The sequence below is a fragment of the Penaeus monodon genome, chromosome 6 (assembly GCF_015228065.2).
Source record: "Penaeus monodon isolate SGIC_2016 chromosome 6, NSTDA_Pmon_1, whole genome shotgun sequence".
Classification (NCBI taxonomy): domain Eukaryota; kingdom Metazoa; phylum Arthropoda; class Malacostraca; order Decapoda; family Penaeidae; genus Penaeus; species Penaeus monodon.
Genome location: NC_051391.1, coordinates 26,429,712 through 26,441,947, shown reverse-complemented (window position 1 = coordinate 26,441,947; position 12,236 = coordinate 26,429,712). Strand labels below are relative to the sequence as shown.

The following is a 12,236-nucleotide window of genomic DNA, read 5'->3' as shown; positions in this document are numbered from 1 at the left end:
ACCTATTGCGTGGTGAATGGCATTCTTTGTATTAAAGCATAGATGTTCGAGTGTAGTGATAGTTACATCAGAGACATCTGACAACTTCATTGTGAAGTCCTCGCTGGTGAGGGATCTTCATCTGTTGTCAGGCTACCCTGGGTCCACTGGGAGGTGGAGAACCTTTGGTTTGTCTTTTCTCACTTCAGGTTTTGTCTGTATCTTTTCTCTTTTGCTGACTTTACCTGAGTAAGGTCAGCTTGCTGTGGCACTGGTTGCAGAGTCAGCCTGTTCTGGCTCTGCCTGTGAGGGTGTGGCCAAGGTTAGGGTGGGGAGGGGAGTCTTGTCCAGGGTGAGGGTGGGGCTGCTTTGGCTCTGTTTAGCTTCCTCCCTTTGAGGACTGCAACAGTCTGGGTCATTGTCGTCATGGCGACCGTGACTGTCTTTTCTGCCTCCTCATTGGACGTTCCCAATGAGGAGGCAATGAGTGCTACTGCAGTGACTACAGCAATCGACAGGAGACTCATATCTTCCTCGTCAAAGAGGAACTGTCTCTTGGGGAGGCTTTTGCAGTGTTCTTTGAACCTTTATTCCTGTGGTTCTTTTGCATTTTAGTAATGATGGGAAACTCCTTTTTATTGGAGATATCCGGTGTCGGGTGTGGAGGGGCTTCCTTCCTCTTAGGAGGTTGGGAAGTCTTTTCTCTTCTGTTCTGTCTCCAGACATGGGTTCTGGGGGAGCAGGAACAAAGTCTGGTCGCTTTTTAGCAACCTCTATTCGCCCGAGGGCCGCCTCTTTCGTGGCAGAGCAAGCCAGGCTCCAGGCGAGATGACCCTTGGCACAGTTGGGACAGTTTGCTTTTGTGTTCCTTTGGCCTTCCTTGTGGGCCTTAAGGCACACCTTGGTATTGTGTGCCTTAAGACACCACATTTAGGGTTGGCCTTGCAGCCTGGTGATGACTGTATCTTTGGCACTTGAAGTATTGAAGTGGCTCTGTTACATATGTTCTTAGGCTGTAGGAGTCCCAATTACCCAGATCAAGGGTAGTGATTTCAAGGTCACCAGGACTTGCCTGGTTGGGCTCTTCCCTTTCGACATTCGGGAAGCCTCCACGACCTGTGGGTTGATGTGATCACATCCACATCATATGATAGTGAGAAGCCAAGTAGCACCATCTTGTCTCTCTATCATCGGGACTGAGTGACGAGAGACACTTTCCTCCCATCATTAAGCTCCTTGGTTTCCTGCACGAAATTCAGGGTAGCTTGGTCTCTGGCAACCCAGATTGACAACCAGATTTTTTGTAGTGCTCTTACCAGTTGGTAGGTATTGTCGAAGCCTTCAGGTTTAGAGGGAACCTTAAACTATGGGAAACGTACCTTCAGAGTCTGCCTCCGGCCTGGGTCGTTTCGGGCCGCTCTTTTGGCTTAAATTGTGGGTGTATGGTTGTGGGAGCAGCAGCTGTTTCAGCTGGTTCAGCTTATGCTCCATCTCGGTCAGGGAGGACGTCTGAGGTTACTCAGAGCTCTCCCTGATTTGCCTCCTGGCCTTGAGGTGACAGCACGAGAGTCCATCTGCTGGACAATCTCATGGACAGACATGTTTTTAGCTAATGTCGTGTCCATCTTAGCAGCAGGTCTCACAGAGTCACCCTGTGTTTTGCATTTTCTCTTGCCACTAGAAGCCATGTATGTCTTCAGAGTGACTGCTATAGTATGGGCCTTGCACAGTTTGTCAACATTTAAATCTCTTTGTTGTGGGGGGTTTGAAATGTTTGCCATAAATTAAGCAGTTATTTCATCCTCTCATGCCCTCACCCACCACCGAGTCCAGTAAGGAGAAGTGTATGTTAGAAACTAATATCTAACAGCCCAAGGGGTGGTGAGAGGATATACGCAGCCAATGGCGTTGTACCGCTACTCACGGGACCAGTGTGAGTGCCAACAGCAACATTGACTGCTTGACCCTAGCATCCCGAAGGAGACCAGCCAATTGACCTGACTGGGTCGAGATCAGACGACCACATTGCTGGAATAAACCATAAAAGAGGCGTGTTGCTAACCGCAGGGCGTAATCATGCACTGCATTGCTCAACCTCCAGGACTCCCGTCTCCACAGCGCACAGGGATGCCATGCACGGCAAACATGTGGGTAGATGTGAACTCCTGGGGAGAAACCAGAGGGGATGGCCTTCCACCTACAAGATAGGCATCATTGTTTGGAACCCTTTCTTCCTCCCTCTAAAGTGAAACAGCCACCCAAAGGTTGTATCACCTCACAGAGGGAGCTCTAGTCCTGCACCTCAGAGAGGAGGTTCCAGTGGCAGGACCACGAGTGGATCATACAAAGACAACCCCATGCAGGGTAAAGCTTTGGGTAATAGTTGTGGTGGGTTCTTTGAAGGAGGAAAAGGGTGAGGTACGAGTATCCTACGACCTTGAGTGTGTGCTTACAGTGGAGGTCGCGCACTCGTGGCGTTCTCGTGGGAAGTGGGTGAAGGCAGGCGGCCCGGGACCCCGCTATAGTGAACAACAGCTGGAATCTCGGCTAACCAGGGAGGTTGGGATAAAAGTTGACAGTTTACGTGCCATCTGCGGTGTGCTTTAGGCACAGCCTCCTCGACCGTGACTCCAGGGCTATCCCTTGGCTAACCTATGCTGTTGAAGCAGGTTGAAGCTCGGAGGTGGTCGCTAATCAGGGGCCGGACACAGGCAGGAATGGCCAGCAGGGCTTACAGAGAGGCGTGGCTCTGGTGGCCATGTCAGGATTGGATTAACACCAATGGCTGTGACACTTCTTTCCTTGGCTCACATAAATCCTTACGACAAAGGATTTATGGTCCTGGCATGAGTACTAGCAGCAAGTGTCAATGGCCGGAAACCGAAACCAGTGGATTGGTGGGGTAAGGATATAGGATGTTGGGTCCACACTATGGCAAAGGATAATGAGATGGTGAAGGTGAGGTTATGGCAGTCACGAAGTGTCAGGTGACAATGTGAAGGTATTTAAAAGCGAGGATGTGAGGGCTGTGGCAAAGGCGAGGTTAAATTTTAAATCAAGAAATTAAAAGGTTACAACAAAACCAAAAGAAAAACTACATAAAAAAAAAGAAAGAAAGAAAAAAACTGAACAAAAGGGATAGGGGAAGGGGAAAGGTGAAAATAAAGGAGTAGGATGCGGCTGAGCCTATAAAACTGCATCCATTTCTTCGTCCCATGCCAAAGAAAAAAGATCATGGCCTAATCCCGGTTTCCGGCCGGAACGAAAGATGGTGTCGAGTCTATCCAGCCAGTCAGTATGCCAAGCACGGAGTGAGTCTGTCTGTTTACAGACCAACCTACCCCACTCGACATTCTGAGGAAGCAGAGAAGCTTCCTTGTGGAGTTCAGATGTTGTAATAAATCGATCCCAATCCACCATATAGATCCATCTGAGTGCTTTATTCTGAACAAGCTGAAGTTTGCACTTGTTAGTGTATGCTGTTTGTGTGAGTGCAAGTGGTGTGTATGTGAGGAGAGGTTTAATCAGTGTTTTGTATAGATGCAGCTTCGTGCGTGGGGCCACACTTTTAAACTGATAAAGCGAATGCAAGGTATTTCTTGCCAAGAATTAACATGCAAATGAAATCGAAAGTAGGTATCAAAGGTTAAACCAACGATGGTACAAGAGGATCTGACTTGGAGAGGTGCTTCTAGTACAGTGGATGGATGTTTGCGCATCTGGTATGGCTGGGTGTTGGTGGTGAGGTCGTAGATCAACTGGGAAGCCGACAGGCTCCCCAGTCGGCTAAGGGCTGGGCAGTCCTTGTGGTGCATCTGCTGTTGTCTGCTCTGCTGGAGGATCGGGGAATGCTGATCTCGTTTCGGCCTCTGCGGCTTAAGTACATGAGCGCTGTGTAAGTGCGCAGGGAATGAGGGGAGCCTGCTGTCCAATGAGCACGGACATGGTTGTGGACCTGATGTGACCCAACTTGGGAAACTATGCTGAACTTCAGGTTGCAGGGTCGTGCTGCTACATGTACTCCCCCTCGAGAGAGTGAGCAAAGCGAGCGAGCGAAATATCATAACCTATCACTCCGGAGGTCACCAGTTTAATAGATGGATAGTTGCGCATCTACTATTTGAGGTTACTGGTGTCTTATCTCTTTGGGGAGTGTTTGTTGTGGGTGTGAGTGCCCACAGGTATGGCTGGGTGTTGGTGGTGAAGTCGGAGATCAACGGGGGAGCCGGCAGGCTCCCCAGTCGGCTAAGGTAATAATTGGATTGAGGTTTGTGAAGTTCTGGCTTCGCCCAGGCCTTTCACATATGGCCCGGCCTGTGTCAGCTTTTTATGGCTGTCTCATTTGGTTCTCTGACACTTGGTGCTTACCGTGGTGGTGGGATTGCCAGCAGGCGCTCCTGTAGCCGTGGTGTAAGCATATCGCATAATCTCTTTACCAGTACGACGGCTGTGTTCTGTGGACCTTGTCTCCGGAATTGCGTGTGCTCACAATTCTCTAAGTAATGTATGAGTGTGGCGTTCCGCTCGCTGCAATGCATGCAACACCTCTCTTCACGGTCTATTGTTTGTATGATATGCCATGAACAGTGGTAGCCTAGGCACATTTTGTGAAGAATGACATCGGTACCTCTGTTATTTGTTTCAGAGAGTACCAGTGGTTCATAGCCAGTGGCGTCTGAGTATCAGCTGGCCGATGGGGAGGATCTCGTTTCCTCTCTGTGAAGCTGCAGGAGGAAGGAGGTTGCTGTCACCGTACACTTCTTTCTTAGTAATTTTCGGCTTGGTTGTATAATCATGGCATTAGGGGGCATACCCCTGCCAATGTCGGCTAGTCTGTCAGCAAGCTCATTCCCTCTGATCCCACTGTGGCTGGGGACCCAATTTATAATAATTCTTCTACCCTGTGCAAGAATCCTCTCTGCCATTGTGAGGATAATAGTCAGAAGGTAGATATTGTCATTGGGTGAGCGCCGCTGAAGACAATCGATGGCTCCTCTGGAGTCTGTATGTATGACCACATGTCCTTCCCTCACGGACGCGTGGCTCAGGGCTCCCATGATAGCAACTGCCTCTGCCTGTAGCGAGGTGTTGTCTGTTACCCTCATGGATTTTGTGGCATCCCTTGCTGCGAAGCTAGCGCCTGCAGTGTGGGTCAAGGGATCGACCGATCCATCTGTGTAGTTTGTTCTGCTACCCAGAGGAGTGATGGTTGCAATGACCCTCTGGGTTTCTGCCTTTAGGCTAGGCATGGGATATTCATTCTTTTTGGTTGCCAGTCTCATGACAGAGAACTCTATCAAGGTTTGTGCCCACGGCAGAGCTTCGACAAAGTCAGGGTGGGGGGAGTCCATGTCCTTGGCAAGAAGCTGTTCTTTGAGCTGATGGCGTATTAACACCCTGGCTGTGTGAGACAACCAGGAGTTGTTTGCAAAGATCTCGTTATCTTGTTCTAGGCATCTGACTATTTTATGTCTGGATGACCTTTGATGACCTTTGATAAGATTTGTGCTGCCATTAGATTGATTCGTGAGGCCAAGGGGAGAAGGTTTGCCTCCAGGAGGAGGTTGAGGACCTTCACCCACCTTGGGGCACCCAGAATGACCATGCCAGCTTCCTTTTGGACTGTCTCCAATTGGTCTTTATGTTTTTTCTTAATGCCAATCAGAGCAATGGAGGCATAGTCCACAGTGGGCCGGACAGTATGTACATAGAATGATCTTAGTACTCTGTGTCTGGCTCCTATGTGTCTTCCACTCATTGTTCCCACTCCAAGTCCATTCCCTGGATTTTCAGACTTGTGCCTTGAACTCTCTGTCTCAGAGCCATGGCTTCGGATTTGGCTGCAGAGATCTTTAGTCCTGTCCTACAACACTCCTCAGATACGCTGGGCTTTGTTTAAGCAATATGGACTAGTGGAGATGATAGCAAGATTGTCGGCATAGGAAATTATCTTGCACCCCACTAGGAGGTTTATATTGAGGATATAGGACATTAATGTGTTAAAGAGGGCTGGACTGAGAACCCCACCCTGTGGCATTCCATTCTCTAGTGGCATTTGCTGTGATAGGTGACCTTGGAATTTGACTCTAGCTGTTCTATTCCTAAAGTAGTCACCTCTCCAAGCCAAGAACTTACCTCTGATTCCTTTTTGGGTCAGGCTCTCCTGGATGGCAAGTGGACTTGCCAATTCAAAAGCCTTCTCCAGGTCAAGGAATACTACCACAAATGTGACTATGCTGTGCGCTGCGCTCATGCCCCTGGTGAACCCGTGGAGGTGTTCATGTGGGGGTCCTATTTTGCATTGGAGCCGGTTGAGTACCATCCTCTCGGCCGCCTTGGCCAGACAGCTGAGGAGAGAGATGGGGCGATATTTCCCTGGCTCCTTTGGTTTAGGGATGGGAACTATGGTAGCGTTTTTCCAACTCTGGGGTAGAGTGGATGTTTCCCAGGACTTGTTGATGAGTTGTTGCAAGCTCACCTACTAGTCCCAGGTGAGAAATGATGGGGTACGAGATCCCATCAGAGCCTGGGGCTGTGTTACACCTGGCTTTATATGCATTTCTTAATTCCCTCAGAGAAAAGATAATGTCTCAGTTACTGGGTTCGGCTGCCCTTTCTCTGATATGAGCAAGTCTGTCCTTCAGTTCGGCTGGCAGGCTGTTCTCGCAGAGTACTCGTGCGCCAGTCTGTTCGGCTTTGACTGGGGGTCATGGTGCATGCATCTCGGGGCTGAGCGGCAGGTAGCTCACTTGACCCGTTGCCATAGCTCTTAGAGGGTGCTATGGTGATCGAAGGACTCACACCATTCCTGCCTGACTCTGATGGCAGTTTCCTTGGCATCCCTGACTGATTCCCTTAGGAGGGCTAGGTTGTCAGGGGTTCTTTGCCTTCAGAAATGTTTTCGGCACATATTTACCCTGTGGTTGACCTCCCTAATCTCGTCGTTAAAGTACCAGGCGTCTTTGTGACTCCTGGACCCAGGCCGAGTTTTGGGTGCCTCATCAATGGCATTTACAAGTCTGGCTTCTAACACTTCCGCATTTTCACTTTGTGTGGGTTCATTGCTTCTCAGACAGTGGGCCAAGGCGATCTGAAACGCCTGCCAATTGGCCTTATCTGTTTTCCATCTTGGATTCTGTCGTGGCATGAGGGAGGTTATAGTGCTGTAATAGTCACTAGTGACGGTCTCATTGAAATGCCAGCCAATCCTCTCCACCAGAGTCGCAGTGGCCAGGGTGAGGTCTAGGACCCCTCCTCTGACATGTGTTGGCTCTTAGGTATTGAGGAGAGCAATCTCAGGGAATGTCTCAAGCATGTTGGCTATGTGATAGCCAGCCGCATCCAGTGCCGAGCCGGAAGCCAGGATGGGGTGGTGTGCGTTGAAATCTCCCCTTATGATCACTTGGTCATGTGCTGCAGAGGCACAGACCTGGCTGATGTCTAAGGTACTACAGTGTGGCCGGCTGTACACATTGTACAATTTCAGGGGCCCCCCCGGCCAGGCGAATCTAGACGGCAAGAGATTCAACATCGTCTCCACAGTGCGGTGCATCGGCTATTGCGGAACAGGGTGATCAAGCCTCTCTTGTCATCAGCATGTGGCAGCATGAAGACATGATACCCGGAGAAACGAACAGGTTCCACTGTTAATGTCTCCTGGAGCATGACTATGTCAATGTTCCTTGATCACACTATTGCGTGGAGGATGGCACTCCATGTGGAGAAGCCATAGATGTTCCACTGCAGAATGTTTAGATTGTATGCCATGATGTTACTAGATGATAGTTACATACAAGATATCGTCATATTCGGATTGCCTGGTTTTGGAGTCTGACAACTCCATTGCGAAGTCCTCGCTGCTTGAGGGGTCTTCTTCGGGTGTCAGGCTATCCCTGGGCCCACTGGGGGATGGAGAGCCTTTGGTAGCTCTGACTTTGTGTATTTGGGCTTTTCTGTGTTCAGGCTGTTTCTCAGCATTTTTCTTTGCTGGCCTTGTCTGGGCAACGTCAGCTTGTTCTGACTCTGACTCTGGCACTGAATCAGCCTGGTTTGGCTCTGCCTGTGAGGGCGTGGCCTGGGTTGGAGTGGGGAGGGGAGTCTCGTCCTGGGGTGAGGGTGAGGATTTTCCAGCTTCCTTCCCTTTAGGACTGCGACAGTCTTGGCCATTGCCGTCATGGCGACCGCAACTGCCTTCTCGGCCTCTTCACTCGTCCTTCCCAAAGCTGTTGCTACTGCTGTGACTACAGCAGTCAACAGGAGCGTCATGTCCTCCTCATCGAGGAGGTCTTCGGCTCTTGGGGAGGATTTTGTGGTGCTATTTGAACCTTTATTCCTGTGGTTCTTCTGCACTTTTTCATTTTGGGGAACTTCTGTTTGTCGGAGATCTCCGGTTTCGGCTGGGGGGACGGCTTCCCTCCTCTTAGGAAGTTGGGAGGCCTTTTCACTTTTGTTCTTCCCCCAGACATAGGTGCTTGGGGGGCTGTAACAAAATCTGGTCGCTTCTTAGCAACCTCTTGCCGCTTGAGGGCTGCCTCTTTCCTGACAGAGCAAGTCAGGCTCCAGGCATGATGATGCCTCTTGGCACAGTTGGGACATTTGGCTGTTGTGTCCCTCTTTTCCTCTTTGTATGCCTTGAGGCACACCTCGGTATTGTGTGCCTTGCTGCAGACACCACATTTAGGCTTGGCTGTACAGCTAGCCTGGTGGTGTCCGTACTTCTGGCACTTGAAACACCGCAGTGGATCAGGCACGTACGTTCGAAGCTTGTAGGTACCCCAGTTACCGAGATCAAGGGTAGAGGTTGGGGTACCTTTCATGGTCACCAGGACTTGCCTGGTTGGAGTCTTTCCTTTCGACATTCGGGAAGCCTCCACGACCTGTGGGTGTGATGTGATCACCTCCACATCATACGAGACTGAGAAGCCAAGTAGCACCATCTTGACCCTCTTTTCCTCCCATCTTTTAGCTCCTTTGTTTCCTGCAGGAAACTGAGGGTAGCTTGATCTTTGGGCATGATGATCATGCCCTGATCTCTGGCAACCCGGATCGATAACCAGATTTTGTGTTGGCTCTCCAATACCCTGACCATTTGGTAGGCATTGTCGAAGCCTTCGGGTTTGACAGGTACCTTGAATTGGGGGAAACGCCCTGAGGGTCCAGACTCTCCCTCAGAGTCCGTCTCCGGCCTCGGACGTTTCTGCCCGCCCTTTCGGCTTTGGGGCTTGCTCGTGGGGGCACCAGCTGTTTCGGCTGGTTCAGCTTATGCTCCCAACTCGGTCAGGGGGGTCGTCTGAGGGGTACTCAGACACCTTCCTGGCTTGGGTGCAGGCCTGGAGAGGCCAGCACGAGAATCCATCTGTTGGACAATCTGGTGGACAGACATATTTTTACATGGTTTTTCTGTCTTGTCCATCATCTTGGCAGCAGGCGTGACAATATCATCCTGTGCTCGGGGTTTTATTTTGCCACCCAGAGGCACGTATGGCTTCAGGGTGCTGCTGTCGTCAATGTTAGCATCTGTCTGGGGGGGGGGGGTTGTTTTATTTTCCATGTATTTGGACAATGCTTCATCCACTCATGCCCCCACCCACCATGGAGTCCAACAAGGGGAAGCTGAGTGTCAGAGCCAGTGTTTGACAGCAACAGAAGTGATGAGTGGATATACACAGCTGCAGCGACACTCACGGACCAGTGTGAGTACCAACGGCAGCATAATCAGCTTGGATCAGGCCGTCTGTCTTGCTGGAGTAGAGGACCAAAGAGGCGTGTTACTAGCCGCAGGGCGTACGCATTCAACCTCCAGGACTGCCATGCACGGCAAACACGAGGGTAGGTTTAAACCCCTGGGGAGAGGCAAGAGGGGATGCCCTTCCACCTAGGGGACATCATTGTTTCGAACCCTTTTGCTCATCCCTCTGAAGTAGCCACCCATAGGTTGCTTCACTTCAGTGGGGGATGGAAGCTCTTGCACTTCTTCCAGGCGGTTCCTCTCATCCCTCTGAAACAACCACCCAAAGTTTGTTTCACCTCAGTGAGGGAGGAGAGGTCCTGTACCTTTTTAAAGTGAATCCCTTTTTCCTCTGAAACAGCCACCCAAAAGTTGTTTCACCTCAGTGAGAGAAGGGAGCTTGTGCGCTTTTTCCAGGCGGTTCCTTTCGTCACTCTGAAGCAACCACCCAAAGGTTGTTTCACCTCAGTGAGGGAGGAGAGGACCTGTACCTTTTCGAAGTGAATCCCTCTTCCCTCTGAAACAGTCACCCAAAGGCTGTTTCACCTCAGTGAGGGAAGGGGGCTCTTGCACTTTTTCCAGGTAGTTCCTCTCATCCCTCTGAAGACTCCCCTGACGGAAGCCGCCTTGCCGCGGTGGGGGGGCTTGAGGTCCCAATGATCTGGTGAGCCGGACCAGAGGGTACCCATACTGGAGGGGTTACTAGTGAGGGATCAGACAAAATGGCTTCTTGGTGCACCAAGGCCTATGAGAGGGATGGTGCACCCACCCCTGGTTCATTCCATCTTGGACCAGGGAGAACTCTCCCACGTGTGTTTGCCGTGCGTGGCATCCTGTATTACCAGGAGACAGGAGTCCTGGAGGTTGAGCGATGCTGCATGCTGCGCCCTGCAGCTAGCAACACACCTCTTTGGTCCTTTATTCTGGTTTAGACGGGTGGCTTGATCAAGGGCCCCGGGTCAGTAAAATCGGCGGGTTAAAATTGGGCGGGGTAAGCAGGACTATTCACCGGTAGCGCAAAAATTCCCCTACCTCATACGCCCCTATGGCTGCGTATTTTTTCCTCATTCCCCCGGTGGCTTTTGGGAGTTGTTAGCCCCAACTTAGTTTCCCTTCTTTGGGACTCCATGGTGGGGGGGGAGTGGGGAAAAGAAGTTGTATGAGTACTAAAATTTACTGACCTATGCAATACCCTGACCATTCCCCTGAAACATAACTTTGTCATCTGGAACCTTTCCAGCAAAAGGGGAACTAATGGTTCCCCCGGGCTCCCAAACCGGGTAAAAGGGGAAAACTCCTCCTCAATCACAAAGAAATCTTCCTGGTAGATATAAAGCTTTTATAGTAATACCTAGTAGTGAAGACTATTGAGGGTGTATCTCAGGGTCTTGATATTTTTTAAGAAATTTGGGAAAAATTTTGAAGTATGTAAACGTATCCCGCACCCCCCCCACAGCAGATGATATTGAAGTTTCTTCCCAGACGAAGTACCGTCTGCTGCATTGAAAAACATTCCTTGGCTCAATTTTCTGTTCTCCTCCAAAACCCCTCAATATGTAAGGGAATTGTCTTTTCCCCGAGACCTAAAAGGTTTCTGAAAAACTGTTAAAAAGAACTGGGATTTTTAATTGTGGCGTAAAATTTTTTAAGAAGAAATTTTGGGTTTGGAACAGTCGACACCAGTCTTTACTTTTAACCTTATTCCTTCCAAAAGGGTTTAAGTTGCATGGTCCACCTCAAGGAAAAGCCATTGTGAAAAGTGTGGTACAAACGGTCTCAAGGAATGAAAACCGTCCAGACCCAATATGCGTTATCACTGCAAAAAAGCTCAGAAGCTTTTTCAAAGCAATGAAAAAAGGAAGTATTAGAAAAAGGAGCAAGGAAAAGTTATTTTTCCAAAGGGGCAAAGCAACATCCCCGTGCTTTTTTGCACAGCCGGGAGGCCCTTTTGCTTCGGTTCTAGCCATCCCCCTTCCCCCCAAATTTGCCCTTCAATGTTCTTACAGCCACACCCCCATTTCCTCAAAACCTAGTCCCAAATTGCGACACTGCCTCGGTTTGGGTTGTTCCCCAAACGGGTGGAGTGAGGGTCTATTGAAAAAATCCTCCCCCCAAAAGTAGGTTTTGGGGAGCCATCATTTAAGGGCCCCAGGGGCCCCTCAACGGTGAAGCTCCGCTGCCACCAAATCCACAGGAGCCTTGCGCTAGCAAAACCCCCTGAAGAAAAGGCCGGGCACGCCTTTGCCCTGGCAAAGAAAACCCAAACCCGTCCAAAAGACTCCACCCCACAAAATCCCAGGGGCCTCCGCTCTAGACAAATCCCCTGAAGCAAAGGTCAGGTCCTCCTTTGCCACAAAGAAAACCTGAAAATGTCCAAGGGAAATCTGTGTAACAGTTCCACAGGTCAACAATATTAAAAAAGGGACTCCAGGTCCTAGAAGGGGCAGCCTGAAGGGGAACATGCAAAATGGAAAAACTGCAAAATTGATAGCTTCATATCTCCAAATTTTTGTATGCCTACAAAAAATTT

At 50.0% G+C, this 12,236-nt stretch overlaps 1 protein-coding gene across 1 annotated transcript in view; it reads left to right on the top strand.

Annotated features, from left to right (window-relative positions):
• LOC119574357 (lissencephaly-1 homolog A-like) overlaps positions 1 to 12,236 on the top strand; it is a 121,964-nt gene that overhangs the window by 30,453 nt on the left and 79,275 nt on the right. The gene's annotated exons all lie outside the window — the stretch shown is intronic.